At 45.1% G+C, this 27,938-nt stretch overlaps 1 protein-coding gene across 5 annotated transcripts in view; it reads right to left on the minus strand.

Moving 5' to 3' along the window:
* The window catches only part of ATP2B2 (ATPase plasma membrane Ca2+ transporting 2), a 1,183,685-nt gene that overhangs the window by 733,137 nt on the left and 422,610 nt on the right, over positions 1 to 27,938 (minus strand). The gene's annotated exons all lie outside the window — the stretch shown is intronic.

A 27,938-nucleotide genomic window follows, 5' to 3' on the forward strand; every position in this document is an offset into this window, starting at 1 on the left:
AATATTTAGGTTTCTCATCTATTTTAATGCACTGCATTTTTTCATTCACACAAGATTTTGGGGGACTTGCAACCAGTTTGAATTTCTAACATTTTTTAAAATAGGCTATATACCAAAGAATATAAGTTTAAGCCTTCAGCAGTTCAAGCTGTGAAACTATTCCAAAATAGTTCCCTGACACCAATAATATTCAGTGCTCACAGGACAAGTGTAGAATATTAATAAGTGAGCATTGGGTAGAAAAGCTTATAGGAGAAGGTAAATATATTGAGCTTGAATGCAGGGAATAGGTAGCAAGGAGATGACAAAGAGCAATTGAAATGGACAGCAGCTATCATCAGACACTGAACCATGTTAATTTCTACATCTGTTGCTATGTCTGAGCTCAGCAAAAACAGGGAAGGAGATGAAGGAACCCGCTAGAGTTAAATGAAGAAATTATCCTACTGATTGCCAGAGCAGAGAGAGAAAGATTGCTTGTGACTCACTGCATATGACCAGGATAAGAGCAAGTGGTACATCTTGGCTAGGGACAGAATTTACACATAAACTGGTTTAAACCTGTAACGGAACATAAGTTCAGTGCACATAAACCAGTTTCAAAATGGCTGAAACTGGTTTAAGATATCAGACTTAACTGATTTGGGTCAAACCAGTTTATGCAACTTCCGTCCCAGACCCCTTCCTGGTCCAAGTTAAATTAAGAGTCCTCCAGCATCCCAGCATGCTTTTCAGCCCTGGGCTGGATTGGGCTGGGTTCCGCCCCTCTCCTCCCTAGCTGGAGCACTATCACTGTTCTGGCTGGCTGAGAAGGGGGTAGAGGACTGCAGGTACAGCAGCATCTGCCTGGCTTCCCCCTGCTCCCCCCCTCCCTCCTTCTCCTCTCCCACAGCATGCATCACAATGGCACAGACCCTAGCTGGCATCTGATCATGGTCATGCCACCACCATGGTAGCTAATGCTGAGAGGTGTGTGTGTCTCCAGTTTCACTGGGACAAAGGTAGACAGGACAGTGTCTGCTTAGGGCTTTTTGGAGCTAATCAACAGGTCAGCTGGTAATATCTCTACCTTCCTTCCTTGGAAAAAGCTGTTTAAGAAGAGCCTGAACTAATGAGAAAGGCTTTGTTTTCTTGATGGGCTGATAAACTGCCTGCTGGCTTACTTCCTTCAAAGGCTGCATTCTGTCAGTATTCAAGAGGAGACAGAGAGAGGTGTGAGAAATGATCTGTTTTGCAATGCATGGGATCTGTGGGTGCCAGTTTGCTGCAGACAGTATGAAAAAGCAGGGAGAGTGAGATTGAAAAGCTTAGTATTATCAACAGATGCATGTGCTGCACACAAGCAGTCCTTCCTCTTCTTCCCCACCCCTCTTGCATCAGAGTGCTAGCCAGAGGCTGGGGTCTGGCAACACTCTCACCCCTTGAGCAGCAAGCCAAGAAAAGCCTGGCAAGGGCTGCTTCCCCTTTCTCCTCCAGGCACACCCCAGCTGGGGACTATGCATGCTGTGGCTGGGTGGCAAAGAGAAGCAATGACAGCAAGTGTGTCCTGAACTGGGTCATTGTGGCTTACTGTCAGAAAACCTTGCTGACCACTGTTTTAGCTACTTAGTTATTAGAGGGGACATGTAAGAAGGTCTTCCTCCGCATATGGGCATGACCTTTGTCTACTATGTATGTATCCAGAGAGCAGAGGCAGGACCACAAACAGCCAGGTAAGTAGCTAGGAAACTTCCATTTAGGTGCACAAAGAGAAACAGAACTCTTCCCTAAAAGTTTCATATAAAGACCACATTCTTGCCCCTCATTTTTATGAGACACAGAGAAGGGGAAAGCAGATGTATATTTTCCTGCAAAGAAAGACATGGACATAATACCCGCATAAAACAAGTGTTACCCCTCACTTTAGTGAAGTAAGAATCTTGTTCCATATACCAACTAGGAGTGTGTGAAATGGGCCATATTTGATTCGGGTTTGAATTCAGCCTGAATCAGGGACAGTGATTTGATTAATTGATTGTCCACCATTCAATTTGGCCATATCCGAATCTGAAGATTTGACGCCGATTTGGAGAATCAGCAATTAGGCCATAGGCACAGCTTTAAATATTTTTTATACATACCTCAAGGTACCAGGCATGGCTCATGAAGGATGCGATCCTGGGGCAGATGGAGGGAGCTTCCCACGGGGCGGGGGGCGTATTCAGTGGTGAACCCGGAAGTGGACTGGAAGTACTTCCAGTGCACTTCTGGGTCCACTGGGGAGTGTGCTAGGAGGGCCTCCCTGCACCTCCCCAGCTTAGCAATCAGCCATGGGGGGACCCCGGGTGTACCCCCAGACCCAGGAGGCACCAGTCACTGAGCTGGGAGGGGCGTGGGGGAACCCCACAGCGTGCTCCCTGGTGGAGCCATAAGTGGACTGGAAGTGCTTCTGTTCCACTTCCAGGACTGCTGCCAAGTGCACTAGGGACCCACTCTCCTGTGGGATGCTCCATCTACCCCACCATCTCAGCATTCATGAGCCACCTGGTACCTTGAGGTATGTAGAAAAAATATTTAAAGCTGTGTCTATGTCCAAATCACTGAATCTTTCCGAATCACTCCAAATCAATTCAGAAGGTTCTGATTTGATTCAGAGAGATTACAGGGTCTCCTGATTTGATTCAGATTTGGGGATTTGGCCACCAAATTGGGCTGAATCTCCGTCGAATCGAATCAGGGACTGACTGAAGCTTCACACAGCCCTAATGCCAACCTAAGAAGAATCTAGCTATGCTCTACACCGGGGTGGGCAAAATGCAGCCTGGGGGCCATTCTATCCGGCTCATGGGGCTCCTAAAAGTTTTTGAAAATTAATATTAATCTGCCCTGGGCTGCCCGTCATGCAGCCCTCAATGGCTTGCCGAAACTCAGTAAACGGCCCTCCACCCAAAATAATTGCCTGTGCCTGCTCTTTATATTTTTACTTAAAAAAAAATACACTTTATATTTTTACTAAAAAATTTTTTTTTTTAAATCAGCAAGCTTACACGTTAATTTTTTCTGGATGCTAAGTGCTTTTTTCCCAGTTTTTTGCTAGCAGCTTTTAACTGCTATTTTGCCTTGAGAATTGCAACAATACCTACAGCTGAAACTGGAACAGAACATGCTGAAATCGCACTGTTAAAATCAAGTATCTAATTATAAATCTGCTGTTATGATCTTGCCTACCAAGCAATCGTATTCTTTAAACAGGTTTTCACCCAAACTTTCATTGCTACAGTACACCACCAGGTGGCAAGATTGCAAAAAAAGATGAAAAAAAAAACAGTTCCTTGTAACTTAACTCAGTAGCTCTTAATAACATTTCTCTATAATACTTGATACGTTTATTATAGAGAGATTGAGAACACCGAATAATTAAATGGTGGATTTCGCCTGATGTAGAAGGCTTGTACTTTTCTTCATTATCCTTCTGCTCCCATTGTCTCTAACAAGTTTTATTCCTTATAGGGCAGAATGCAAACTTAACATCACTGCTTATTTACCTGAGACATGTGATCTTTTTTTTACTGTCCAACAAAGATGGCAACAATTATTAAGAGATTTGACATAAGAAAATATCATGCAATCTCAGTATGTGTCTTAAAATAGAATTAGTGAAAGCATTTCATTGTGGTATGCACTTTTTCTTTACAATTCAGGACACAGAATAGTCAGGTCTCCACTTCTACTGTTCTGACCATTAAATATTCAGATGAATATTTAATGGTCAGAATTTGACATGAAAAACATTCCCCAATGTTTCCAACATTAAAGAACTGGCAGGATGATGTAAAGCTGCATTCAATAACTTATAAAAAATAGCATAAAAATTTAATGCTTTTCCCTAGGAGCCCAAAGTGCTTTGTTTATAATATATAGACAGTACACTGTGTGTGCACATGTGCCTTTGTGAGAAAAAAAAGGAAAGCAATTACTGACTGATGTTTTAATCTTCTAAATTAGAAAAGCCATAGTTTATCTTGAACATGTCTAGGTAAACATATACACTTTTTGTCTATGAATGCCACATTACAGAAAAATATTTTTAAGTACATATCAGGGAATGCTATCTTTAATTTAGATTGTGGCACTTGCTTAACAAAACATAGCTAAACATGGCAATAAATTAAATATTTATGGCCAGATTTCTATTTCATCTCATGGATATCTAAATGATATGTAGGCATTTAAGCACAACCCTGTTCTTTTTTTTCTAATCCCTAAAAAAAATTTTCAAAATGTGGGTAAGTCCTCTTACTCTTTAGTGTCTTCAGGCCAAGATGAAAGTGCATTACAAAAATAAGTTTTTCAGGGACTCATGCATGATGAAATACAATCACACTTTGCCAACTAATCGGTGTGAAAGGATCTAGCCTTAATTATTACTTATTGAAATGCAATTAATTAGGTAGACATCAAGGGCCAGATTCTATGCCACGTTAGGTGCATAAGTCAATTTAGGTGCCTAAGTGCAACTCCATTCCACCCTGCTCGTCTTTGGAATGCAGTGTGTGTGGGTCCTCCTCCTCCTTTTTATGACTTAGGGGGTACATCTACATGAGACACATTACTGCGCAGTTGCCTAGTTTAATGTACAGTAAGTGCAAGTGTCTACACATGCATGCACTTACTGCACAGTAAACCTGCAAATGCAGGTAGCAAATTTAAGCATGATTAGTAACTGAGCAGTAACACACACGTAAATGTGACCCAGCAGCAAATCTGCCACTGGGTCTGCCCACGCACTAGGGAGCCAGCCTGACAGCAACTCCAGGGCTCCTGGCTGGGGGCCTTTCCTGCTCCAGGGCTGGGCTGCCTCTATGGTGGCTCCTACCTATAGGTTATGAAAGTCTGCAGACATTTTGTGCCCTGCGGCGCACACACCAGGGAATCTAAGGGAACTGCAGGCCCTGTGTGTCCCCCTGGGCAGCACCCCAGTCCTGCTGCTTGGCCCTACTTAGCCACACGTTTGCCAGAGCACAGTCATCAGAGCCAGCAGAATTTTGCAGCCTGCTGTAGCCTCTGTCCAGATCTTCCAGCCCCCAGGTCTACCTGCAGCCAGCTTGATGCAGCAGGGCCAGCCCTACCAGCCTTCTGCACACCCCCCAGCAGCCTGTCCTGCATCTGCAGGTGCTGTGGAGCACAGCTTCTTCTGTGTGCTTCTTCTGTGTGGCTCCCAGTCCTGTGCTGTGTCCGTGCACTGGGCACTGCTGGCAGCTTCCCAGGGCCAGCAACAACAGGACAGCTGCTCAGGGGCCCAGAGAGCTGGCATGGGACCCAGCATGGCCTCGCCCTCCCCATCCAGGCCTGGCAGCACTCATATGCGCATGCCTGTGCCCTCCACCCGGGGCCCCAGCTGGAGCCAGGAGGAGATGGAGACCTTGCTATTTGACCCCTGCAATGAGGGAGGGAGAGAGAGAAACAGAGAGAGCAATGAAGGGGAGAGAGAGAGCAAGAGAGAGCAATAATTTTTCCATGGATGGATATCAGACTGATTGGTCTATAATTCCCCGGGTCATCCCTCCTCCCTTTCTTGAAGATAGGGACCATGGTGGCTCTTTTTCAGTCTTCCAGGACCTCACCTGAGCACCACAAACTTTCAAATATCTTTGCCAAGGGGGGGCGCAATGATGTCTGCCAGCTCCTTCAAGACTTTCTAGTGCATTCCACCTAGGCCCGCAGACTTTTGAATGTCCAAATTCTCAAGGTGTTCCTTCACCTGATCCACATCAATTTTAGTCCTACCATCTGCTCCAGAATCTTTCAGAATCATCAAATCTTTCTGAATCTCTCTGAATTGATTCAGGGGGTTCCAATTTGATTCAGAGATATTAAAGGGTCTCCTGATTCAATTTGGATTTGTAGATTCGGTCACCGAATGAGGCCGAATCTCCACTAAATGAATCAGGGACTGAAGCTTTGCACAGTCCTACCACTTATCTCCAATCTGTTAGGCCTGATCCTCAAGGGGAATTTACAAACCACTTTTTACAGATGAGCCTATGAATTGCACTTCATCAATCTCCTAGGTACAGAATCTCATGGAATCAATATAGACATTGGAATTCTGACACACTACAACCTGCCGGGCATCTGACTCCCCAGGTACCTCTCCACTTTTATCTGAACTGCTACATCCCCCTTCCTCCCCGACCCCAGCCTGTCCCTCACCCCCTGACACCTCCATTTCAATTTTCACTGACTGGATTTCTTGCCTGCATTACATGTGAGCCTCTGGCTTCTTTACTATTCCTTCCATTCAGGAACATCACACGCACCAACTGCAGTTCCTTCCTCACCCTGACAAAGGGTTTTTCAACCTGAAAGCTGGCATTCCATGCAACTAACCTGAGCTCACTTGGAGCCTTGCAACTCCACTGCAACCAGCAAGCCTCAGGCCTGTCAAAGATGTGATGGGTCTGGGCTTTCCCCAGCCAGGACTGTCTGCGTGAGTGTGGTAGCTGGAGGTTATGACACCTCCTACCCACCTTTCACCAGGGGAATCCTCAGTCCTGGCATTTCCTGGGGTGGCCATGTGGCCAGCAATCTTACCAAGCATCCTGACCCTGGCAGAGTGCAGTTTTAGTGGTCATGCCCAGGATCTGGATCCTCCTTCTTCCCCATAGCCCCAGCCCACACCTCCAAGTTTGTCTTGGCACGGGAACTCAGCAGGGGCATGTTGTTCCCCTGCTGGCTGGTGATCCAGTGAGTGCCCCCTCCAGCTCTGAGAGTGGGGCATTAAATGGTTTTTTAAAAATTTAAAGAAGAAATAGATGCAGATGGAGTGAGGAGGGTGGCATTCACTCAGTCTGCACCTGGAGCTTGAGTAACCCCAGCAGTGGAAGGCTCACCTTGAGGAACACCAGCTGCTCCACCAAACCAAGGAGGTGGGGTGTCACTACATCCCTAGCAATGCTGAACACCCTCTCACTTGGAACACTGGTTGGTGAACAGGATAGGTGGGCAGGACAGGTGTTCCTAGGCAGCCATGGCCAGATCTGGCCACATCTGGCTGCAGCTTGCCCAGTAAGCCAAGGGGTCACACAGCAGTGGCTCCATGTCCTCAGTGAGATAGGCAGCCAAGGCCTGAGCGCTACCTGACTGATGGTTGGGTCTGGTGTCTCTGGACCCTGCCATGGAAGCCATGCCTTTGGCCCACATTGGCAGCACCTGTGATGGAGGAGGAGACTGGCTGGTGGATGGCATGCTGGCACGAGACAGTGTATCCCCCTCTTCCACATCCCCCTACCTCTGCCATTCTGCCTCCCTGATTCTCTTCACCAACACCTCCACCCACTGATTCAGGCTTTGGCTGCTGCATATGCTGCCCTTTACCCTCAGGTCACATATGGCGGCCAGCACACGGACTATACTGGACTGCAGGGGATCAAGCCATTTCCTGATGCCCTCCTTCAGCCACCTCACCAGGCCCTGCACATCTGGTAACAGCAGCTTGCCCCAGCCAGGAACATTGATCCCCTGGAAGTTCTCCATTTGGTTCTGAGGTTCCCTCACTACAGGGATCACCTGGCTAAGGAGGGAACCACCAGTGCTGAGGGCTTCAAGGAAGGGCTTGAGGTGGCTTCAGGGAAGGGCTTGAGAACCACCAAGATCTGGGAGATGGTATCCCACTGAGCTCTGTGAAGGGGGCCACTGATTCCTGTCTCCCCGAGCAAGGCCATCACATGGATGGGCTTCTGTTGCTCCACCAGCCTCTTGAGCATCAGGTATGTGGAGTTCCACCGAGTCTCCACATCCTGCATGATTTTGTGCTGTGGGATGTTCAGCTCCGCTTGTTTCTCTCGTAGCTTCTTGTCCCCCTTGATGCTCTGGTGGAAGTAGCCTGCCACCTTCCTGCATTTGAAATGAGCTGGCTGGTGGTGCTAGCACAATCACCAGCAGTCCTGCCCCCCCCGCCCCCACTAAGGCGTCCCTGACTATGAGGTGGAACTTTTGTGCCACACAGTGGATGCCAACAAAGTTTGTATCACGGACTGCCTTGACCATATTGGCCCCATTGTCGGTGATCATGAACTCATGGGTGAGCTCAACCTGCCCAATGAGCCACCCCTCTACCATGAGGTTCATGGCCACCATGATCTCCCTTGCCGTGTGGGACTCATCCAGCACCTCAGTTTGGAGGAGAGTCCACTGACAGCCTGACTGGTCATACCAGTGCCCTGTGAGGGAGAGGTATGCACGATCTCCACCCCAGCTGCTCCAGATGTCTGAGGTGAAGTGTAAGGCCACCTGCAGACCTGCCTTTCACAGCTCCTCCCTCAAGTACTCCCTCCATACCTCATACAGGGAGGGTACCACCGTCCTGCTGAAGGTGGTGCGTGTGGGCACTTGGTAAGATGGGGCCATGAGCGCCATGAGCCACCTGAACCCTGGCCGCTCAACTAAGCAGAAGGGATGGCCATCCACAGCATGCATCTCCCCAATGCTCTGGGTGATGTCACTTGCCTTTGCAATGCGCTCCCCTTTCTGTCTGCCTTTCCCCCACTCTTCCAGGTTGGCCTGTCTCTGCTTCGGGGGACAGGGGCTTCGGAGAAAGAGGGGGACTTTCCTTTGGGCACACTCCCACTGGTGCCAGGCTGAGGAGGAGCAAGGGCAAGAGGGTGGTACCTGCAGAGATACATCAGCATCCCTGAGGTGCTCATGTGTTTTGTTCCCTTGCCCTGGCTGGTTTGGGCTCAGAAGTGCAGGCAGATAGCATATGTGGGAATCATCTGCCAGCTCAAAATGACCCCAGACCACACTGCCTGCTTGCTTCTGGGGTGTGGGTGCATGTGTGGATACTGCCTTTTTCTCCTTCTCAGCAGGCAGAGGTATAGCAACAGGAGGAGTGGACTCAGCTGAGCCACTTGCCTCCACAACCTCTACCACAGCCTCCTCCGAAGTGCCTTCTGGGGAAGGAGACCTGGCTCTAGGGGAAACTTGAGGGGTGTAGAGCACAAACTCAGATGGATCCCCCTCCTTCCCCAGAGTTTTTAGGGCACTCAGATCCCTCTCCAGCTCCCGCTCTTCCACTTGCACTGGAAGGCTCAGCATAGGAAGTGAAGTGGGGGTGCAGGAGACTGTCATGCTGGTGCTGCTGCTTGTTGTCATGGTGGTGACAGGGTTATGAGGGGTTATGTTCCCCTCTCCTTGCTGCCTGTAGAACTAGTGGAAGCCTCATGCCTGCCTGTTGTAGCAAAGAGGCTGCATCTCAGTTTGGGGGGTGGGGGAAACTTACAGCTCTCTTTCTAGCCCCTGTTCTGCCTCTCCCTGAAGGCTTGCCAGCTGCCTTTCCAGCACACTTCATGGTGTGTTTCATAGTGTCTTGCCTTTGCCTTGGTGTGCTGGAAAATGTGTGTCTTCTTCTGCAATGTTAACTGATTTATGTAATATATATAGTTAATTGTATGTATGTGTATTTATGTCATGTATGTATGTAATAAATAAAATAAAAATATATAAATGTCTGTATGTGTTCCTCTATATATTCTATATTATAATATGCAATATAATTATGCTGTGCTTCCCTGGACAGTAAATGGAATGCACACTGTGAGAGAAAGCACAGATTTGAAAAGAATCAAAATAGACTAACAAAAACAAAAAGAGGGTTTTTTTGGGGGGGGAAATAAATTGAAAGGAATCAACAAATATAATAATAAAAGGGTGTAGAAAGCAAAAGGTATTGATGAATCCCACTTGCTAGGCTAGCAAGTAGGACATGAATGGCACTCTTTGTTGTCTAACGCTGTTAAGTTTTTGGAAAACAGCTGAGTAACTGACCCCAAGGCAGAAAGCAGCTCAGTTCAAACAATGCTGCTTTTTATGCTGTTTTTCCATCCCTCTCCCAGAGCACTGGGATTGGAAATGACCTCAGGGAAGGATCACAGTCACTGGCCAGCTACACAGTCAATATCAGAGCAGTCCTTTCCCCCTCTTCCCCCTCCCTCTCCTTACTTTATATTTCCCTGAAGACAAACCCAGCGTCAGCTTCGAAACTCAAAACTTTTTGAAACTTTCGAAATGTTTCAACTGCTCTTGTTTCATTTCAAAGTCTTTTGTTTCATTTTGATTTCACTGTTTTGAGCTTGAAACCAGTCAAAACAGCATTAAAACAAAATAGCTGGCAAAATTTCATGCAGCCATAGATGCCAGCTGCTGCCAGCTGCAGCTGGAGCCTGGAACTCCCCCCTGTGATGGCAGGGACACACTGTAGGGCTTCAGGGAACTGGCAGCAAATTTTCTCCCTAATCTCTGCATGTGTAGACACCTACCCAAAAACACTTACTGTGCAGTAGTTTGCTGCTCAGTAAATCTAGGCTGGACTAAATGCATGTGTGGAGGCAGTCTTAAAGGTAAGATGCCATATTTTCAGGAGCTTGAGCAATGTGGAGTAGGATTTAGTGGGTGTATCTACATGAGATGCTGACTGCACAGTAGCCAAATAATAGTGCACAGTAGCACATAACAACATTAATAGTGTTAATACACTACCATTAGGCTACTGCACAGTAGTGTCACCTAAAAGACCTTTGCTGGCACTACTGAGCGGTAATTCTGGTTACTACACTTTTATTCAGTATTTGATTATACAAGTACTAAATAAATGTGCAGTAACCACTGTGCAGTAGTATTTCATGTAGATGTGCCCACTTAGAAGCCTAAGAGTGGAATTCCATTTCCTTTTATGCACCTAAATGACAGTTTTGAACTGCATAAGTGATATTTTGGGTACTTAAACAATTAGCAATTCAGGCAGAGTGTGAACATATATACTGAGCATTAGGGCTGTGCAAAGCTTTGGGTGGTGATTCGATTCAGAGGAGATTTGGCCCAATTCAGTAGCAGAATCTCCAAATCCAAATCAAATCAAAGGACCAATTAAAAGGTCCAAAACAATTCAAAGCTCTCAAAATATTCGGAAAAGATTCAGAGATCTTTGATGATTTGGACAGTCCCTGGTGGCTGCAGCAGGAAGCTGCAGCCGGACTAGGAGCTGTAAGTACCAGGGGTGAGGGAGGGGGGTCTGCGGAAGGGGGCAGGGAACCATAGGGAGACCACTGCCAGGCCCCATCCCCTGCCTGCTCCCCCAGCCCCCCTGACCACCACCCACTCCCCCAGCCCCACTATGGGTGCCCCACCCGCCCCAGCTCCCGGCCCTTTAAAGGAAAGCCCTGGTGCTCCCCAGGTGCTGCTGGGTGTGTGGGGGGGTGATCCCTACTGCTCCCCACTGCCCCATGCTGCATGGGGGGCTCTGCAGCAGCTGAATCTCTGAATCAGATTTGGCTGAATCGATTTGGGACAGTGATTTGAATCACTGAATCAAATCACTGTCCCCCAAAATTGGCTGAATCCGAATCTGAAGTGAATACTAGCCACTTCACACAGGCCTACTGAGCATGCACAGTAGTAGAATCTGGGCCTCCTGCTTCCTAATCACTTGGCTATAGGGGCTAAGACATGGCATAGAGCCAGTAGTTGGCTGTGTGCAAACACTCACACATTCACAGTACTGGGAAAATAGAATTGCTACCTGCATGTAAGTGGCAAAAATGTGCTTTTTGTAGCTAGAAAACCACCATTTAGATGAAAAGGGGAAGAAGAATTCCACCTTGAATCCACTTAGATATGTAATAAGTGGAACAGAATTCAGCCCCAAGCAATTAAAAATAATTATTAAATAGTAAATATAAATTTAAAAAAACTTCTCAAGAGATCAGATCAAATTATTGCCATTATTGTGCATAAAATTATGTGATCTTTAAAAGTTACCACCAGTTAGGACCAGCCTATCACTTCCTAAGGGCTTTTGCTTCCTGTTAGCTTCCTGAACCACCAGTGTAGCCAAATCATGAAGATGGATACTCACTAAACCACTTCTGCAGCAAAATTAGTTTTCATTAGTGCTCTGCAGTTCAAGTGCTTTATGTAGGCCTTGTTATATAAAGAACATTCTGGAGGAGAAAATGGAGGGATGAGCAATACACAAGATTTTAATGCACAGGAGAGCACCGCAAATCTAAACTGAAAAATAAACTGCCAAGTTTTAAAATCTTTGTTTACCCATTAAATAAAACAGCTTGTTCAATCCATTTTTAATCCCCAAATTCAGTAATCATCAAAATTAAAATCAAGTACTATTTAACCCAAGTAAATACATGTTTCAATATGGTAATATCTAAGCTCTACATTAAATTGTAAACTCTGTGGAGTGAGGATCTTATTTTAATAATTCTAGCTAATGTGACCTCAATTCTAAATGGGACTTCTGGGCTCAACCACAGAACAGGCATTACATAAAGCATATAAGAAGTACTACATGCACACATAGACCTATAGTGAGGAAGTGGCACTCAACACTAGATTTTGCTTAAGAATTCATGCCAACCATCTGGTATCAATAACAAACTTCTTTGGTGTCCAAAATTACCATCATATCACTCCTAAATTACTTAACCTGCTGCTGCATCCATTTATTTTTGTTTTAATTTGATGCTCAATGCTTATGACAAAAAGGTTTGGCCTTGAAAGACATAAGATCAGAAATTGCTGTCCTCCCCTTTCTCTTCACTGTGAAGCACTTGAAGTCCCATTTGTCTCCCCTACTAAACTTAATGAGTTGGTTGGCACAGCAGCATCCCATACTGCTTTGTTTTCTACCCACAGCTCTCTGCAGTGGCCCTTGTGACTCCTTCCCAGCTTCACTTTGTGACTGACTACAGGACTTTGTGACTGCAAAGTGAGTTTTTAAAAGCTTGGCAGAAAGGTACATTGCTGCTACGCTGTGCAGGGCCAGAACTGCAGAAATTTAGCTTCTCAAGAGTAGCACAAAGACTCTGGAATGGCCATTTGCCCACCAAACAAACAAAAAGCACTACCGAATGGGTGGTGTGTGGATACACAAAATATTTCACCCGTTGGAGACAAGCAGTTCCTGGACTTCCTATCAACCTGGGCTGAGGAGCCCCTGGCAAAGAGCCATTAAAACCAGACCAAAACCAGAACAAATTATAGCAGAAATGGCAGCTAACTGACACCACCATCAGTGGCATCAGTGCTGAGCCAACCTGAAAGTCCTGAAGATCTAGTACAAGAGAGCTCAGGGTGCCAGCTGGGTTTCAGATGCAACACAATCACATTATGACAAGTCCTCCTGGATCAATACTAGAGATGATTCCATTAAATCCCAGTTTGTCACCACCTTTGAAATATAGTGGAAGCAGCCCAACAACAACAATAACAAAGACCAGAAGGACTGGAAAGAGGCTGTGGCCCAAACCCTGGACTGGGAGAATTTCCAGGAAAGATAGAAAGATCCTCATCCTGTTCATGGCTGCTAAGCAAAAGAGGTGTCAGCTATCAGAATGGGATTGTCACCAGTATTGGGAAGGACTGCAAGTCCATCCTGCCATCATCCTTCCAAGTTATCATGCCCTCATTTTCTTACCATCTAGGTCCCAGCCACCTTTGGGGAATGCGTGGAGGGCCAGACACCAAACCAGTAGCACTGGCTGTCTCTTTGTTTCTTTCTTTCTAACCTGTCAAATGCATCCAGAAGTTTGCGATGTCTGCATGTCCTATTTGCAGATCTATGGTTGCAGATCAGTCAGAAAAGGGGTAAGGGCCCAAAGTCTTTCAATATCAGGCTCCTGTATTCAGCTCATAGAGAGGCTAGGCTTGGCTACAGAAGCTTAGGGGCAGTCAGGTGTTTTGAGTGGGTATCATGAACCATCAGGTGAGCAGTGATAGCAGAGCCTATTGTGATATGTTACTTGGAAGTCTGATTGTCAGTTTCAGTCACACAAAGGTGGGGCAGAGGCCAATTTGTACTTGTCAAATCTAAGCACTAATTAAATAGAGGCTGGCCGGCCAGTGGAGGGGCTGGGGGGGGAAAGTTTGGGGTCCAGGTGGAAAGAGGCTGAGGCTGGCTTGGCCAGCTGACTCACTGTGATAAGCAGCAGGCAGCACGGCAGGGGTGGGTGGGGGATAGCAGCATTGTTGGGGGGAGTGCGGGGGTGGGGTTGCCCCCAACTCCAGGCAGGAGCAGGGGAAAAAAAGTTTGGGGACCGGGTGGAATGTGGCTGAAGCTGATAAGGACAGCCAGAAGTGAAATGCGTGTGAAAAGGTGGAACATGTTTTTTGGGAAATCTAATTTTTCATTAATCTAAAATAATCAGTAAAAATTTGCAAGATTAGCACCTGGTGTCAAGATTAGCACCTGGTTGAATCAGTGCAGGAAAAGTTATATGAACTTGAATGGATTTCCGTGGATTTGCAAGTGAACCCAAGCAGCACCTGGTGGTGCAGTAGTTGCCAACCAGGGAAAATCACGTTTTCAGGCATAAGTCAAATCCATGTTACAAATTTAAAACAAGAAAAATAACCCTCGTGGAACAAATTCAGGAGCTAAAAATTAAACATGTTGGAGGTATTTTAAATCACCACGGGGGAAAAAAATCTAAAATGGTAAAATCAGCTAATAACGTGGATACACAGACGTGATTTAGCTAGCTTATTGGCAATTTTTGTCATGTGGACACAGAAAAAGTGTAATGTGGTAACAGGAGAGGTATAAGGTGGACGCGCACCCTATGATGCAGGCTGTATTCCTGAAAACTGCCTTAGCAAAATGCTTAGCATAAGCAATGTCATTTTGTGCCTTGACATAATACCCCTAACCAAATGCAAAAGCTAGTGGGTCACGGTGACCGTATAAATATATATAACTCATGTCAGCCAAAAGTTAAAAGAGAATGTAATTTAGCATTCTGAGATAGCAGGATACAGATGGCAGCCTGGCAGAAAGATGACCACTATGAAAGATGATTGATAGATATTTATGACATAATGTTTTCTGGGACATACAGAAGGGTAGTGTAAAAAAAGTATATAAAAACTTAGGGAAACAAAGTGGGGAAGAGCGACACATAGGCAACGAAACAACAGTGACCAAATCCCCGGTGCAATGACAAATGCCTGACCAGCTGAACTCATCAGGCTCACATAAGAGTATCTGTATTGACTGTCAGGGCTTGCTTAAAGGTTAAGTGTTGCATTTAAAGCCTTACTTAAATATTGGTATTGCTTACATGTTCAATAAATTAGGATTTGAGACCAGAATAGTATCACCAATCAATTCATTTCCATTCATCCCACCCCTTAACTAAATTTAGTACAACAAGGGCAGGGTGGTAAATTATGTCTTCTTGGGAAGGAAAACTGAGACTACTCTGCAAACTTTGCTTGGGTCATGAGGAAACTTTTTTTTTTGAGGTTTCAGTGTCAGTTGGCAGGTCATTGTGTTAACAGCAAATTACATTATTTTTCATTTGTCTACCCTTATGAAAGGACATGGTCCATCCCCTCCCCCTTTGCTGGTTAGGGAGGCAGCCACCACTCAGCCCCACCTATAGCCATCCCATAATTAGAAACCCTCCCACAAGCAATAGTCACGGTTGCCTGTGGGCAAAGTGCTGCTCTTCCTCATCCTAGTCACATTTCCTAGTGGCTGAACCTATGAATACTCCAAAGCCCCCTGTCCTACCCATCACCTGGTACTGGGCATACACACCTTTCAGGAAGGAATCATTGTAGGCCCCTGGGAACAATAATCAATGCTGTCTCTTCTTCCCCCCAGATCCATGTAATTTTCCTAGAGAAGGACCCATTAAGGATAACCCTTTAACTGAAGTACTTTTGAACTTGCAACAATAAAAAAAATCAGAAATGCAGCTAGATCAGGGTGGGCAAGTATTTCAGATAGAGGGCCACTTAATGAGCTTTGGCGAGATGTCAAGGGCTGCAAGGGTAGCCCCACCCCTTGACTGGTACCCTGCTCCCTGGTCACCATCTTGGGACCGGAAGTCCCATCCCTAACCCCTGACCTTTGCCACCGGAAGTCCCTCCCCTTCCCCTGGAAGTACTCCTTTGGCAGGACGGGGGGGGCGGGTTGCCATCTTGGAACCAGAAAAAAACAAATCATATACTAAAAGTCAAACTTCTACTATTACATATTTTAATTTTATTTCAAAAATATTTTGTCATGCTTTGTGTTTGCATAGTGTATACAGAGATGATTAAATAATAGCTCAAAAATAAAGTCTTACTCATATATTATGAGGGGGGTGTGAGGTGTCATTGTGGGGTGGGTGGGTGTGTATGGTGTGGTGTTTGTGAGTGTGTGTGGGGTTTGTGAGGGGGTGTAGCCTGTGGTGGGGTTTCAGGTATGTTGCAGGTTGTGTGTATATGTGAGGGAGCTGTGGTGGCAGGGTGTGGGTGTGTGGGGTTTGTGGGGTATAAGGGTGGGTGGTGGGGGTGTGCAGACCCCCCACACTCCCTCCAATGATGCACAGACCCCAGGCTGGTGGTGGATTCAGCCCATGGGACATATTTTGCCCACTCCAAGCTAGATTGTAAGTGGAGAAACATTTAAGAATAACTCTGTGTTTGCTTTAAAAATGCTCCCAACCTATGTCACCCCCACAGTCATGGAAAGCAGCAGGTTTAAATCATTTCAGAAATGCAAGCATAACAGAAATTCACATGCAGCCATTTGTACAGAACAGGACTTGCACAAAACCATGGGCCTCATCCTATTCCTCCTCCTCCCATTCCCTGCATGCTGGTCATGCACATAAAGAGGGAGAGGTCCAAGAGCAGGGAGATTTGCAGTGTTAAGAGCTAACCGATAAACCAAAGGTCATCACTCATCATCAAGTCAGACAATCTTAACAAAGAATCCTTGTTTATTTATTCTCTTTTTAAGATCACACCTGAACCTAATGGTGCTTCAACTATTACTGATATGCTAAGGCTACTGTCTGAGACTTAATGAGTGACCAAGCTGAGGGGGAGGAAAGAGAAGAGCAAGGAGGAAATGCTTGCAGACCTAGCTGAGAAAGCAGAGAAGCAGTGCCTACAAGGACTGACATGCTCAGATGGAGTTCTATCAAGGCCCTTATGCTAACCTGATCAGTAGGGGGATACCCAAGCCAGGCATGCAGAAATCTTTTAGCATGCAGGAACACCAAGGCCAACAAGGAGGCTGGTGAGGCAGACTATGGAGATTGTTAGGGTGACAAAATTTGGATCTTGGGGAGCACTGGATTTGCAGCTGAATAAGGGCTTTAGATTGTGCCTCAGCAAAGCTGCTGACCACAAGGCAGAATGATATATTAAAAGTAGCATCGCAAGACACTTAGGGAAGCAGTATCCTAACAATGTGGTAGTGTGTAGGATATATGATTCATTGTGTAAGGAGAACAGGATGCAGCCCACCAGCTATCATCAGGAGATAAAGCAGAAGTAAGACCTCGGAGATGAAGAAGGAGTCAGCAAGAAATGGCAAGTGACAGGAGGAAGCGGAGGTCAAAGTCTTAGGCATGCAGTCATAGCAAAAAGACATGTAAATGAGTGAAATGCATAGGTAATTCCATGCTAATGAAACAAACAGTAAACAGAGGCAGAGCTTGAGATAGGAGGGAATATGGGTGGAACAAAGGTGCAGTAAATGTTAATGAACATAAACCAAGGTGTATAAATGTAGAAAGAACTAATGTTCACAGCTGCTCCCCGTTTTTTTGGGAGCTCACCTGAAGTTGTCTCCATTCTGAATAAAGCTGTTGTGAGCAATGTGTGCTGGTGTTTGCTCCCTGTTTGCTCCCTGAGCAACTGGATCGTCATCTCCCTAGTTGTTGGGCACTGTATGGAGTCGGGGTTTGACATCTTGGCATAGTCAGCAGGATTCGACATACATTTGGAAGGTATGTGATCATCCTGATCCTACCAGGGTAAGGCCTAGCTGCATACTTACGCACAAGTGTACTAGGTTCTCTTGGGTCACTTTAGCTATTGTACCCCATCTTTTACCTTTCCCCAGTAGCATGGCAGTGGATTCAGAGGCTTTTCCTCTCTGTGTGTGGGGTCTAGGGGACCTCAGGGATTTTATTGAGTATTGTGTTAAACAGAATGGGGGTCCGCTGCAGGGGCCCCAGGAGAGTCCGTCTAGCCAGGCTTGGATTACGGCCCGGGGTTAGGCTGAGGGAATCTTAAGTGAAAAATCACAGAAGCAGGCCTTCCATAAAGCAACTGCCCTCCAGGCTTTAGCTTGGGGTGTTCAAGATTTCACCTCCAGACTGCTAACACCTGAGAGAGAGCGTGCCTCGGAGTGAAGCCTGAATTCTGGCCAGATGTACCTTAACTCTGATGACAGCCCTAGGCTTAGTAGATATATAATTGTTTAATTGTTTGTACTGTTGCTTTTTTGTTTTTACTCTGCATCAATAAATTCACCTATTAATCAACTGGCAGGTGTTGTGGCCAGTCTAAGGGTTGTTTCCGTTCAGAACAAAGCTATAGGTGCTGGGTTCAAATCCAGTCCAACAAATGGCAAGTTCACCAGGACACAAGCATAGTAACCTAACTGAGCAGGGAGTTTGTTGATGCAGAGTGATCTGTTTTAGAGGGGTTAGCTGAAACTTGTACTAAGGTAGAGTTGTATAGTAAGTAAGTAAAGTTATAAGTATTGTGCAGGAGATGTTGTTTGTTACTGCTAACCAGGAGATTTTGTTTGTCCAGGTCAGGTAGAATAGTGGACATAAGTATCTGCTGTAACCTGCTTAGAATTAAGTAAGAACCTCCTGTTGTGTTTACAATAGGAAGCTAGAAAGCAAAGGAAGTCATCTCTCTGTCAGAAAGGCTGTATGAATGAACAGGGTCCTTTGACTCTAAGGTCAATGAAAATAGTTACAATCTTCTAGAGACAGAAAGAACAGGAGCAGGTATGTGTTTGCTGTGATAAGGCCCCAGGAGCCAGGGGGGAGGGGTGGCTGGGCCCCTTTAGAGTATCTCAGTGATTTTTGTTTGTATTTTTCATTTCCCACGGTTGGAGGGGTTGAAGTATAAGGCTCGGGGAGCCTGATAGGTGTTTAACCCTCTAGGTGACTGGCAACCTCAGGGAAAAGAAGGCAGTCTCAGGGCACGGATAGGATATTGTAGGTTGGTAACACTTAGGCTGAGGGGCCTGTCCTAACAAACATAGTCAGTGGGTCAACGGTCGGGGATCTGGCCTAGAGGACATGTGTGACCCTCCAAGGCTGGGTGTAAGGGCTAGGTAGAGGGGAGAAGGAGCCTCGCAGAAGAACTCCAATCAGACGTCCCACCGTCGAGGGACTCCCCAGTGGTTGGACAATCCACTAGCTCAAGATTGAAAGTCATGGCAGGCAATATTGGGAAAGACTGCACAGGAGGATAATATCTACTCGACGGAACATCAGGGACAGAAGAACGAACACCTCCGAACATCCAGGCCAGAGCGGCACATGACCAGATATTCAAGGCCAGGCGGGCACAGAGACAAGATATGTTACTGGACATTTGCTCAGGCAGTGGCAGAGAATTTGTAATTGGAAGTGAGGGGAAACTTAGTTCTCCCCCCCCACACACACCTCTCCAGGAACAGTGAAAAGTCTAGAAGAGGTAAAGATTGTTACAGGAGCATAACAGCTTGTTTTAGGAAACATCAGGGTACAGCTGTGTAAACAGAGATCAGTGCCCAGAATTACTTTAAGTTACTCTGCACAGGGAAAGAGGAATAAGCTTCTCAGAGGCATGTTTTGTTTTTCTCTGCAAAGGCATAGTTTAAAAGTTTCCTTTTTAAGATAGGAAGAGTTTTCTTAAAAGAATTGTGTGTAGTGTGTAATTTGTCACCCATGATCTTTCAGAGAAACTTTCTTAGTCTTGAAGTGGAGCTTGCTGAGCTGTACAGCTGTGAGAGAGAGATACATTTAATAGATGAATTAGTCTACAGAGAGCAAGGCAAGAAGGGGCCACTGATGAGAACAGATTGTGATACCTGTAGCCCAGAAAAAGGATATAGTTAAGATCTGTTAAGAAAAGGAATACTAGAAGTTAAGTAAAACCTAGAAAGAAAGTGTTAGAATTCTAGAAAGTTGTTAAAAAAGAGAGAGAGAAAGAGGGAAAAGAAAGATCTAATAAAGAGTCTGCAGGGCCCTAAAAGACCAAGTAATCTGGCAGTCCAGAAAAGGGGCACAGAAAGAAAGATCACTGTTAGAGCTGCCAGAGCTGGGAGCCTGCAATCTCAGCTGACCCAAGTGGGGTGGGGAAAGAAGCCCAGAAGTCAAATACTGTACCCATAAGAAGTAAAGAAGACCAGAGCAAGGAAGTAGAGAGTTTAGTCCTAAGTATGACCTAAAACTGGTGTTGTGACCTCCTAGGTGTGGTTAGTGTAGTAGAGCTACCTGTAGCAGGGTAGGCTCTGCAAAATGCTACATAATAACCACCCTAAGGAATAAGCACAGGCAAATATAAAGCGGCTTAAAACCCTAGCTCCCACCTCCTTGTGGGTTATCCTTCATTAACAAAAGGCTAGAGGGAGCATACGCCAACAGAAAAAACCCTTGGTGCAGGCCATGGAAAACAGATGTGGGGCATACAATGTCCACCATTTTAAGAGAAGAACATTACTGTAAAAGTAGCCTCTGCAAAATGCAAGGAGGGGAAATTTTTGAATAAGTGCCAGCCTGGCTATAGGCCAAGCAAAGCCAACCACAGTGTATAAGCTAAAAAGAAACTAATTGAGAGGGGTAGACCCTCCCTTTTTGTCCTTGTGTTTTACAGGATGAAACCATCTCTGAAGCATCATGAAGTTTACTGAGTTTACTACATCTGTAAAACATCATTATTATAAGTGATTATGATGCCAACTATGCTGGACTGTGAAAAGTAAAGCAAAACTTCTTAATAAGCTATGAAATACCTGAACAGTGGCTACAAAAATAGTACATCATGCTGAGCATCACCTCCATAACCTCGCAGAGTTCAGTCGTGCCAAAGATCAAGAAGGCTACTGAATTGTTTGTTTTATTGTCATCCTTTATTTCCTTTCCCCCTTTGTTTTTGTTTTGTTTTGTATCAAAATTAATGTATTTTAGTTTGGATAGTAAAAATAGTAATGTTATGTAGTTTAATTAATTCCCAAAATTTGTGCAAAGATTAGGAACACAAAGTAAAATGAAAGAATCCTAAAAAAAAAACAGGGCCTTCCTATGCAAACAGCATACCTAGTTTCCATGGCAAGTTGAAAAAGTCAACATTTATCCAGACTTTTACAGAATAAAGAGACACTAGTAGTACTACAATAACACCAAGCATCCAGTTAATGTTCAGCTGCATATTCATGCCAATAAAAAAGCAGAAAATATCCCTATAGTATCATCATCCCAGTTCCTGGCTCAGTCCCAGGGTAAAAAGCAAGTAGCCTAAGCACTCTCTCACTCATTACCAACAATGGGCAAAAAGGTCAGTCCTTTGCCTGAGTAACACAAAAGCACCATCTACCTTGCCAGACCCGACGGGTGTATTGTGCGGGGTAAGTGATGACCTCTGGAGAATTGGCTGGGTTTCTCTTTTGCTGTCTATACTAATTTTGTGAGGGAGTGTTACAGTAACAATATTTGGATCTTGTGGAGCACTGGATTTGCAGCTGAATAAAGACTTTAGCCTGTGGCTCAGCAAAGCTGCTGACCACAAGGCAGAATGATATATTAAAAGTAACATTGCAAGACGTTTAGGCAAGCAGTAACCTAACAATATGGTAGTGTGTAGGATGTATGATTCATTGTATAAGGAGAACAGGATGCAGCCCACCAGCGATTGTCAGGAGATAAAGCAGAAGTAAGACCTCGGAGATGAAGGAGTCAGCAAGAAACGGCAAGTGACAGGAGGAGTGGAGGTCAAAGTCTAAGGCATGTACTCAGCAAAAAGGCATGTAAATGAGTGAAATGCGTAAGTAATTCCATGCTAATGAAACAAACAGAAAACAGAGGCAGAGCTTGAGATAGGAGGGAATATGTGTAGAACAAAGAAAGAACAAAGGTGGAGTAACTGTTAATGAGCATGAACCAAGGTGTATAAATGTAGAAAGAACTAATGTTCATGGCTGCTCCCTGTTTTTTTGGGAGCTTGCCCGAAGCTGTCTCCATTCTGAATAAAGCTGTTGTGAGCTATGTGTGCTGGTGTTTGCTCCCTGAGCAATTGGATTGTCCTCTCCCTAGTCGTTGGATGCCGCATGGAGTTGGGGTCTAACAGAAATGTTGATGTAGAATGTACATGTGCAGTGGGAAATTCTCTCATACCTATTCTTGATCTGTAGATGAAGAGCATCCAAGCTATGCTCCATTTTACCTCCTCCAAGACCAGGCCAACCCCCTTGACATAAGGCAAATTTACCATTTCCATGCTTCCTGACCACTCAACCCCCAAACTCCTATCCCTGTTCAGAAGGAGGTGGCATGCCTTGCCTTGATTTTCAGGGCAAGGACACTTGATGACCACGTTCAAGACACCACCCCCTTTCCTCAAATTCACAAACCATCTCTACCCCACTACATCTCTGTTCCCCAACTTGCAAAGCAGTTTATTCATTTCCAGAGTACAGTGACTTCATAATCTTTAATAAAGAAACCTTTTATAAAGCAAATAAATAGCCAGTGAATTGATCTGAACTTTACTCAGTGGTGCTCTCCTCCCATCCCACTGCCTGCCATCAATGTAAGTAAATCTCTATGACCTCCATCACAAGAATACCTTGGCAACAGTGTTGCTCAAGAGACTCAGTTTCTGGGGACTGATACCGAGTGCTAGGGTCATAAAGCCTTTAATTGTCATTCTGTGGCCGACCAGATAGAAGACATGATTGAAAAGATTGGAAAGCATAATGTTTGCTGGAGAATAGAAGCAATATGTTGCAGTGGTACTCATCCAGAGACTCTAAGGGAAAGAAATAATAAGTATTCATTCTCTGTTCCTGCTGGGAATCCTATAGACATACCTGACCGGACTTCCTGACAATATGATAATGGCAGGGTGTCAAGAGCAGAAGTCAGGGCCTGAAATAACCAAAAGGTTTTGCAGTTGCCATATGGCTGTCCTCAGAAGTCTTCAGAGAATGCTGACTGAAATGGATGCTGGGATCTCTGTTCAGTAACCCCCAGCTTGGGAATCACTGCCGTAGCATTTGGTACTCACACATTAAGATGCTTTGGCAGGAGGAGGACTATGCACTGCTACTATACTACAGTTAAAAAAGCTTCAAATAAAGTTAAAATGTGAAGCCCTTTACATGTATATTGATCCATATCTTATCTAATCTCAATGTCCATTCAGCACAAGGCAGCACTATATAGAAATACTCATACTAGTTTTAATCAAGGTGGTTCCATAACCAGCAGTGTAGCTACATCATCACAGCACTTCATCCAGGATAATCAGAATCTCTGATGAGCAGCTAAATAGTGTGCTAATGCAGCTGTACTCTGTGCTCCATGTTAATGCTGCTGTACTGCTTCCAGCACCCAAACAGGTATATTTGCCCTGCCTTGTGCTGTGTAGGCATACTAGCATTTCAGAGCTAGTACAGTCAGTTATCTGTCTATGACACTATCTTACACCATCTAGTCATGAATCAGTACTGAATTCATTTGGATTCAAACCAGGAACTAAAGCTACTGGTCCTATTACTTTACCCTAGCTATACCATCAGCAAAATATCCATATATGAAAGATGAGGAGAAAAAAAACCCTAATATTTCTTGAAATGCTACCAACAGCATCTAAATAAAATTGTCATATTGGAATACTTTTTTTTCCATGTCTTGGTAAATTCAGGATAATCTCTCTTTACTAATCTTTAAATCACCAATGAAAAATCACATTCCTTGGACATAAATTAACAAATATGAGAACTGAACTCTACAATTTTACAATCAGTTTATGAAATTAGGAGTACAAGTATTTACAGCCATAGATGAAATAACAAATAAATCAAAGGCTCTACTGACCATTTAGCATTTTCTAACAAATCATTTCCCCTTAATTCAGTCATACCATTATTACTATTCCACTAGAGTCTGAAAGAATTGGTCTTTACTAATCCAGGGATTGATAGAGTTGATATAAATACAGGATGCTTTAATTTGTAAGATGCATTTTTTCTGAAATGTTTCTGTTCTAAATATAGAACAGAACTGGGGTGACCAAGATACTGCTTTGTGTGGTGAGGAATGGCAGTGTTAGGGCCTTATCACCCATTACAATTAGCATGTTAACTACACTTAAAATGCTAACGTGCTAAGTGGTACAGCAGTGTAGCAAAGTTAGGCCTTTTCCAGTGAGCAGTATCTCCAGATCATATCACCTAAGACATGTTGGATTAACATCCGACTGTTCTATGGCGATAACACAAGCAGAAGACTCAGATAAAATGGTGAGGACCTGCTTGTCAGTCCTAGCCCCCTGTACCAGAGCTGAGTCAAGACTCCATTACAGCGAGAAGGCTAAGACCAACAACCGTTTGTCAGTCCCAGCCCTTCATCAACATAGCACAGTGTATTGGAGTCTCCAACAGCTTCAACACCTAGAATATGTTTTATTTAGACCATAGTGGCCACATCTACACGAATGATGACTGTGCAGTAGCCCAATACTACAACACAGTAGCATTGCGTACCAACTACCATGACACAATGCTACTGCACAGTAGTATTAGGCTACTGTGCAGTAATGTCATGAAAAAGATGTTCATTGGTGCTACTGCTCAGTAGCTTGGGTTACTGAACAGTCATTTAGTACTTATTTATACAAGTACTAAATGACCATGCAGTAATGACTGTGCAGTCAGTGTCTCATGTAGAAGTGGCCAATAAATATTAATATGCAACTGCTCAGGACATGTTGTAACTTGTAATAATACCTACTGGGCATTTTAACATGTGCTCTGGGGGTGAAGGGGTAGTATACTGCATGGCAGCTCAATCTTGCAGTTTCTCCCACATGTCCCCCTACCAACGATCAGTGGAGGAGCCTGTCGAAGGAGCCCTGTGTAAGGGCATAGATAGCCCTTGAGGTCCTGATGATGTATACCTATGCATTGTTAATCAGAATGTCCCAGCCTTAACTAATCAGACTCTAGCCACAGCCCTATTTCTCTCCTGCCATGACTTGATGGAACTTCTTTGGGAGGCGATGTTACAGTGTGAGTCTTATCATTACAGTGTTAGGCTCACTCCTATTGGGGCTCCAACTTCCCCTTTCACCCCAACCTTATGCCACCTAGATTTTATCTTATTAGCAGGTACCATCAGGATCTTATTTGCTCAATCTTCCCGGATGTGCACTTTATCGTCGGGCTGCCTGTCATCACACTTCAAGCTATTTGCTTTTGTTATACAAATAAGTCCAGGATATGTCTCGAAGGGGTCAGACATTGGTGAGTATTTCCCCGGGGACTTGGAACCTTGACAAACCCCTTTGCTTGGTTTGAACCTAGGTGGGTCCCTTTATACTTAGTCCTTCTTCACTCTTATCCTTCTCTTTTCTTTTGCTTTAGGCCTTGACTGTATCAGTTACAGTGAGGATTTCCCCCCTCCCCCCCCCCTTCTGCAAAACAAAGAAAAGAACAAAACACAGGAGCTTTCACTTTCACAGCTCCACAAGTGAGGTCCCTTTAAGTCACACTTTTCCCTAGGTCTGCCCTGTTTCCTTCAAGGACACCAACCATTTCCCTAATTGAATAGTGTTAATGTCCTCCTAGAGGTCAAACAGTTTCAAAATCCCTGTGACATAAGAATCACAAAAGAAAAGAAACTTCCCTGTGTATTCAGGTCTCTTCTCTGCAGTCCCTCATCTGCCAGGGCTTTAACCATCTATGCTGCCATGCTGGGCAGAATGCTGCTGTATCAGAGCTCCTCTGAGCTCATTGACTGGGACCAGGTCTAGAACTCCATTTCTGGGCTTCAACATCATCAGCTTCTATTGAGAGCCTCCGTGTTGCCTCCGTTATCTTTTCTCACTGCTCTCTCTTTCTGGAGGGAGTCCCGACCAGAAGTAGCCCCAGCGTCCCATGGGAATCCAATCCAGATCATTCAGCACCCTGGAAAATAGGGTTCTGGGCATGCCAGGATGTCCCTCCTCAGCATCATGAGTACTCCTGCTGGTAAATCCAAGTGTGGATCTTCCTTTTTTTCTGAAGAGGCACCATGAGCCTCTTCACAGGGCCCTACCATACAACCCTGAGTGATGGGGAGGTGAAAACTGTGGTTTTAAATATGCCGCAGTTTTTGCCTCCCGTTGTTGAGTGGCAGAGGGACCTTGGAGGCCCCACCGCTTGCTAATGACAGGATAGGAGGAAAAAGACCACAGCATATTTAAAACTACAGTTTTCATGTCCCAGTCATCAGGGATGAGCAACAGGGACAACAGGGTCCCTCTACCAATCCACAGCAGGGGAGGGGGTGGGGGGGACACTCAAGGGAAACTACAATATTAAAGGAGCTACCATGCAGCTCACTTCCAATTCAAATTATAGTGGTCCCTAACTATGATATAAATAAAACACATCCTAACTGTAATGTGTGACAAAGCCCTTAATTGCTGTGGTTCCCAAAGTCATGGCAATTAATGCTACCACCACTCATCCTGATGACAAATATCCAGACCCATGACGAGCCCCACAGGCTGGATCTGGAGCATGGAGCTAAATCATTCATCAGGTCCCAGGGCCAGAAGTTTGGTGATAGGAGGAGTGGCAGCTGTCACAGCACTGGGAACCACAATTAACATTGTCAGCACCAAATTCCAGCCCCACGGGCCAGATTCATAGATGATGCAGCTCTTTTCCAGATCTGACCTGCAAACCAGCACCATACTCTGGATTCAGCCCACGGACCAGCTCTGCATCACTCGTCCAGCCCAAGGGGCTAGGTGGTTTGGATACCACTGCTTTAGAGAGTTAGTATGGTCACTGCTTACCACTTTCAGTGTCCCTGAGGAAACAGAATTGCAGTTTCTTGATATAAAACCAGACCTTTTGAGGTGATCATACTTGATAAGTAAAAAATCCCAGCACTGCATCTCACAGTAGGAAAATCATGTGATTCAACTCCAGTAAAAAAGTTAATGCCCTGAGGTCTGAGAATCAGAAAAGGAATACTCAGAGAAATTAGCACAGGGGTGTAGTACCCCCAGTAATTGTGACACTTTGCATTTGTCACTCTGTATTGAACAGATTACCAAAGTATACAAAGAAGACAACAGCTTTTTCTATGGATTTTTCTATGGATATATGAATGTTACGTGCAAACACACACCATTACAGGCATGTTTGCCTTTGCTAGCCTTCCCCAATCCACTGGTTTAAACTGAAATGGAAACATAAGCACACTGGCCATAACCAAACTCTGAGTTCACTGACTGGGTTTTTTGGTTGTAGCTGTGTTGGTCTAAGGACATGGGCAGGCAAGGTTCTGTGGGTAGATGTGATATCTTTTATTAGACTAAGTAAGTAGTTGAAAAAAAGTTCTTTGCAAGGTTTTGGGCACAATCATCCTTCTTCAGGCATAGAGATTCTCTGCTGTTCTGAGACTCCAAGGAATGCCCTCTGGCTGTAACCCAACTCTAAGGGCTCAAGCAGAAGTTATATTTGTCTTGCAATCAGCCCCCTGAAAGCACTCTATAGCTGTGCTGTGACACACGTGCATGCCTGTAGCATGCTTTAAAAGTGGGCAACAGCGTGACAAATTACCCCTCATCTAATGAGTGACCAGATGAAGGTGCTCCAAAGTGCAGTGTCTCAGGAAAGTTGTGTTCCCAAGGGTCAATCTGTCAGCATGATCAGGAATGGGCTGATGAAGCCCAGTCCAGCCCCACCCCACCCCACCCCGCCTCCAGTGCTGTCTGCAGGAAGGGAAGGAGGCGGGGGAGGGGGAGCTAGGGTTTGCCCTGAGTTTGGGGGGTGGATTTGGGTCCCCCTGCCCTGTGGCCATCCCCTGCCCCACATTTTTCAGTTCAGGGCAGGCAAACCCCAGCCCACAGTGACCCCTCCCTCCACCCTTCCTAAAGAG

Source organism: Alligator mississippiensis, chromosome 12, assembly GCF_030867095.1.
Source record: "Alligator mississippiensis isolate rAllMis1 chromosome 12, rAllMis1, whole genome shotgun sequence".
Taxonomy (NCBI): Eukaryota; Metazoa; Chordata; order Crocodylia; family Alligatoridae; genus Alligator; species Alligator mississippiensis.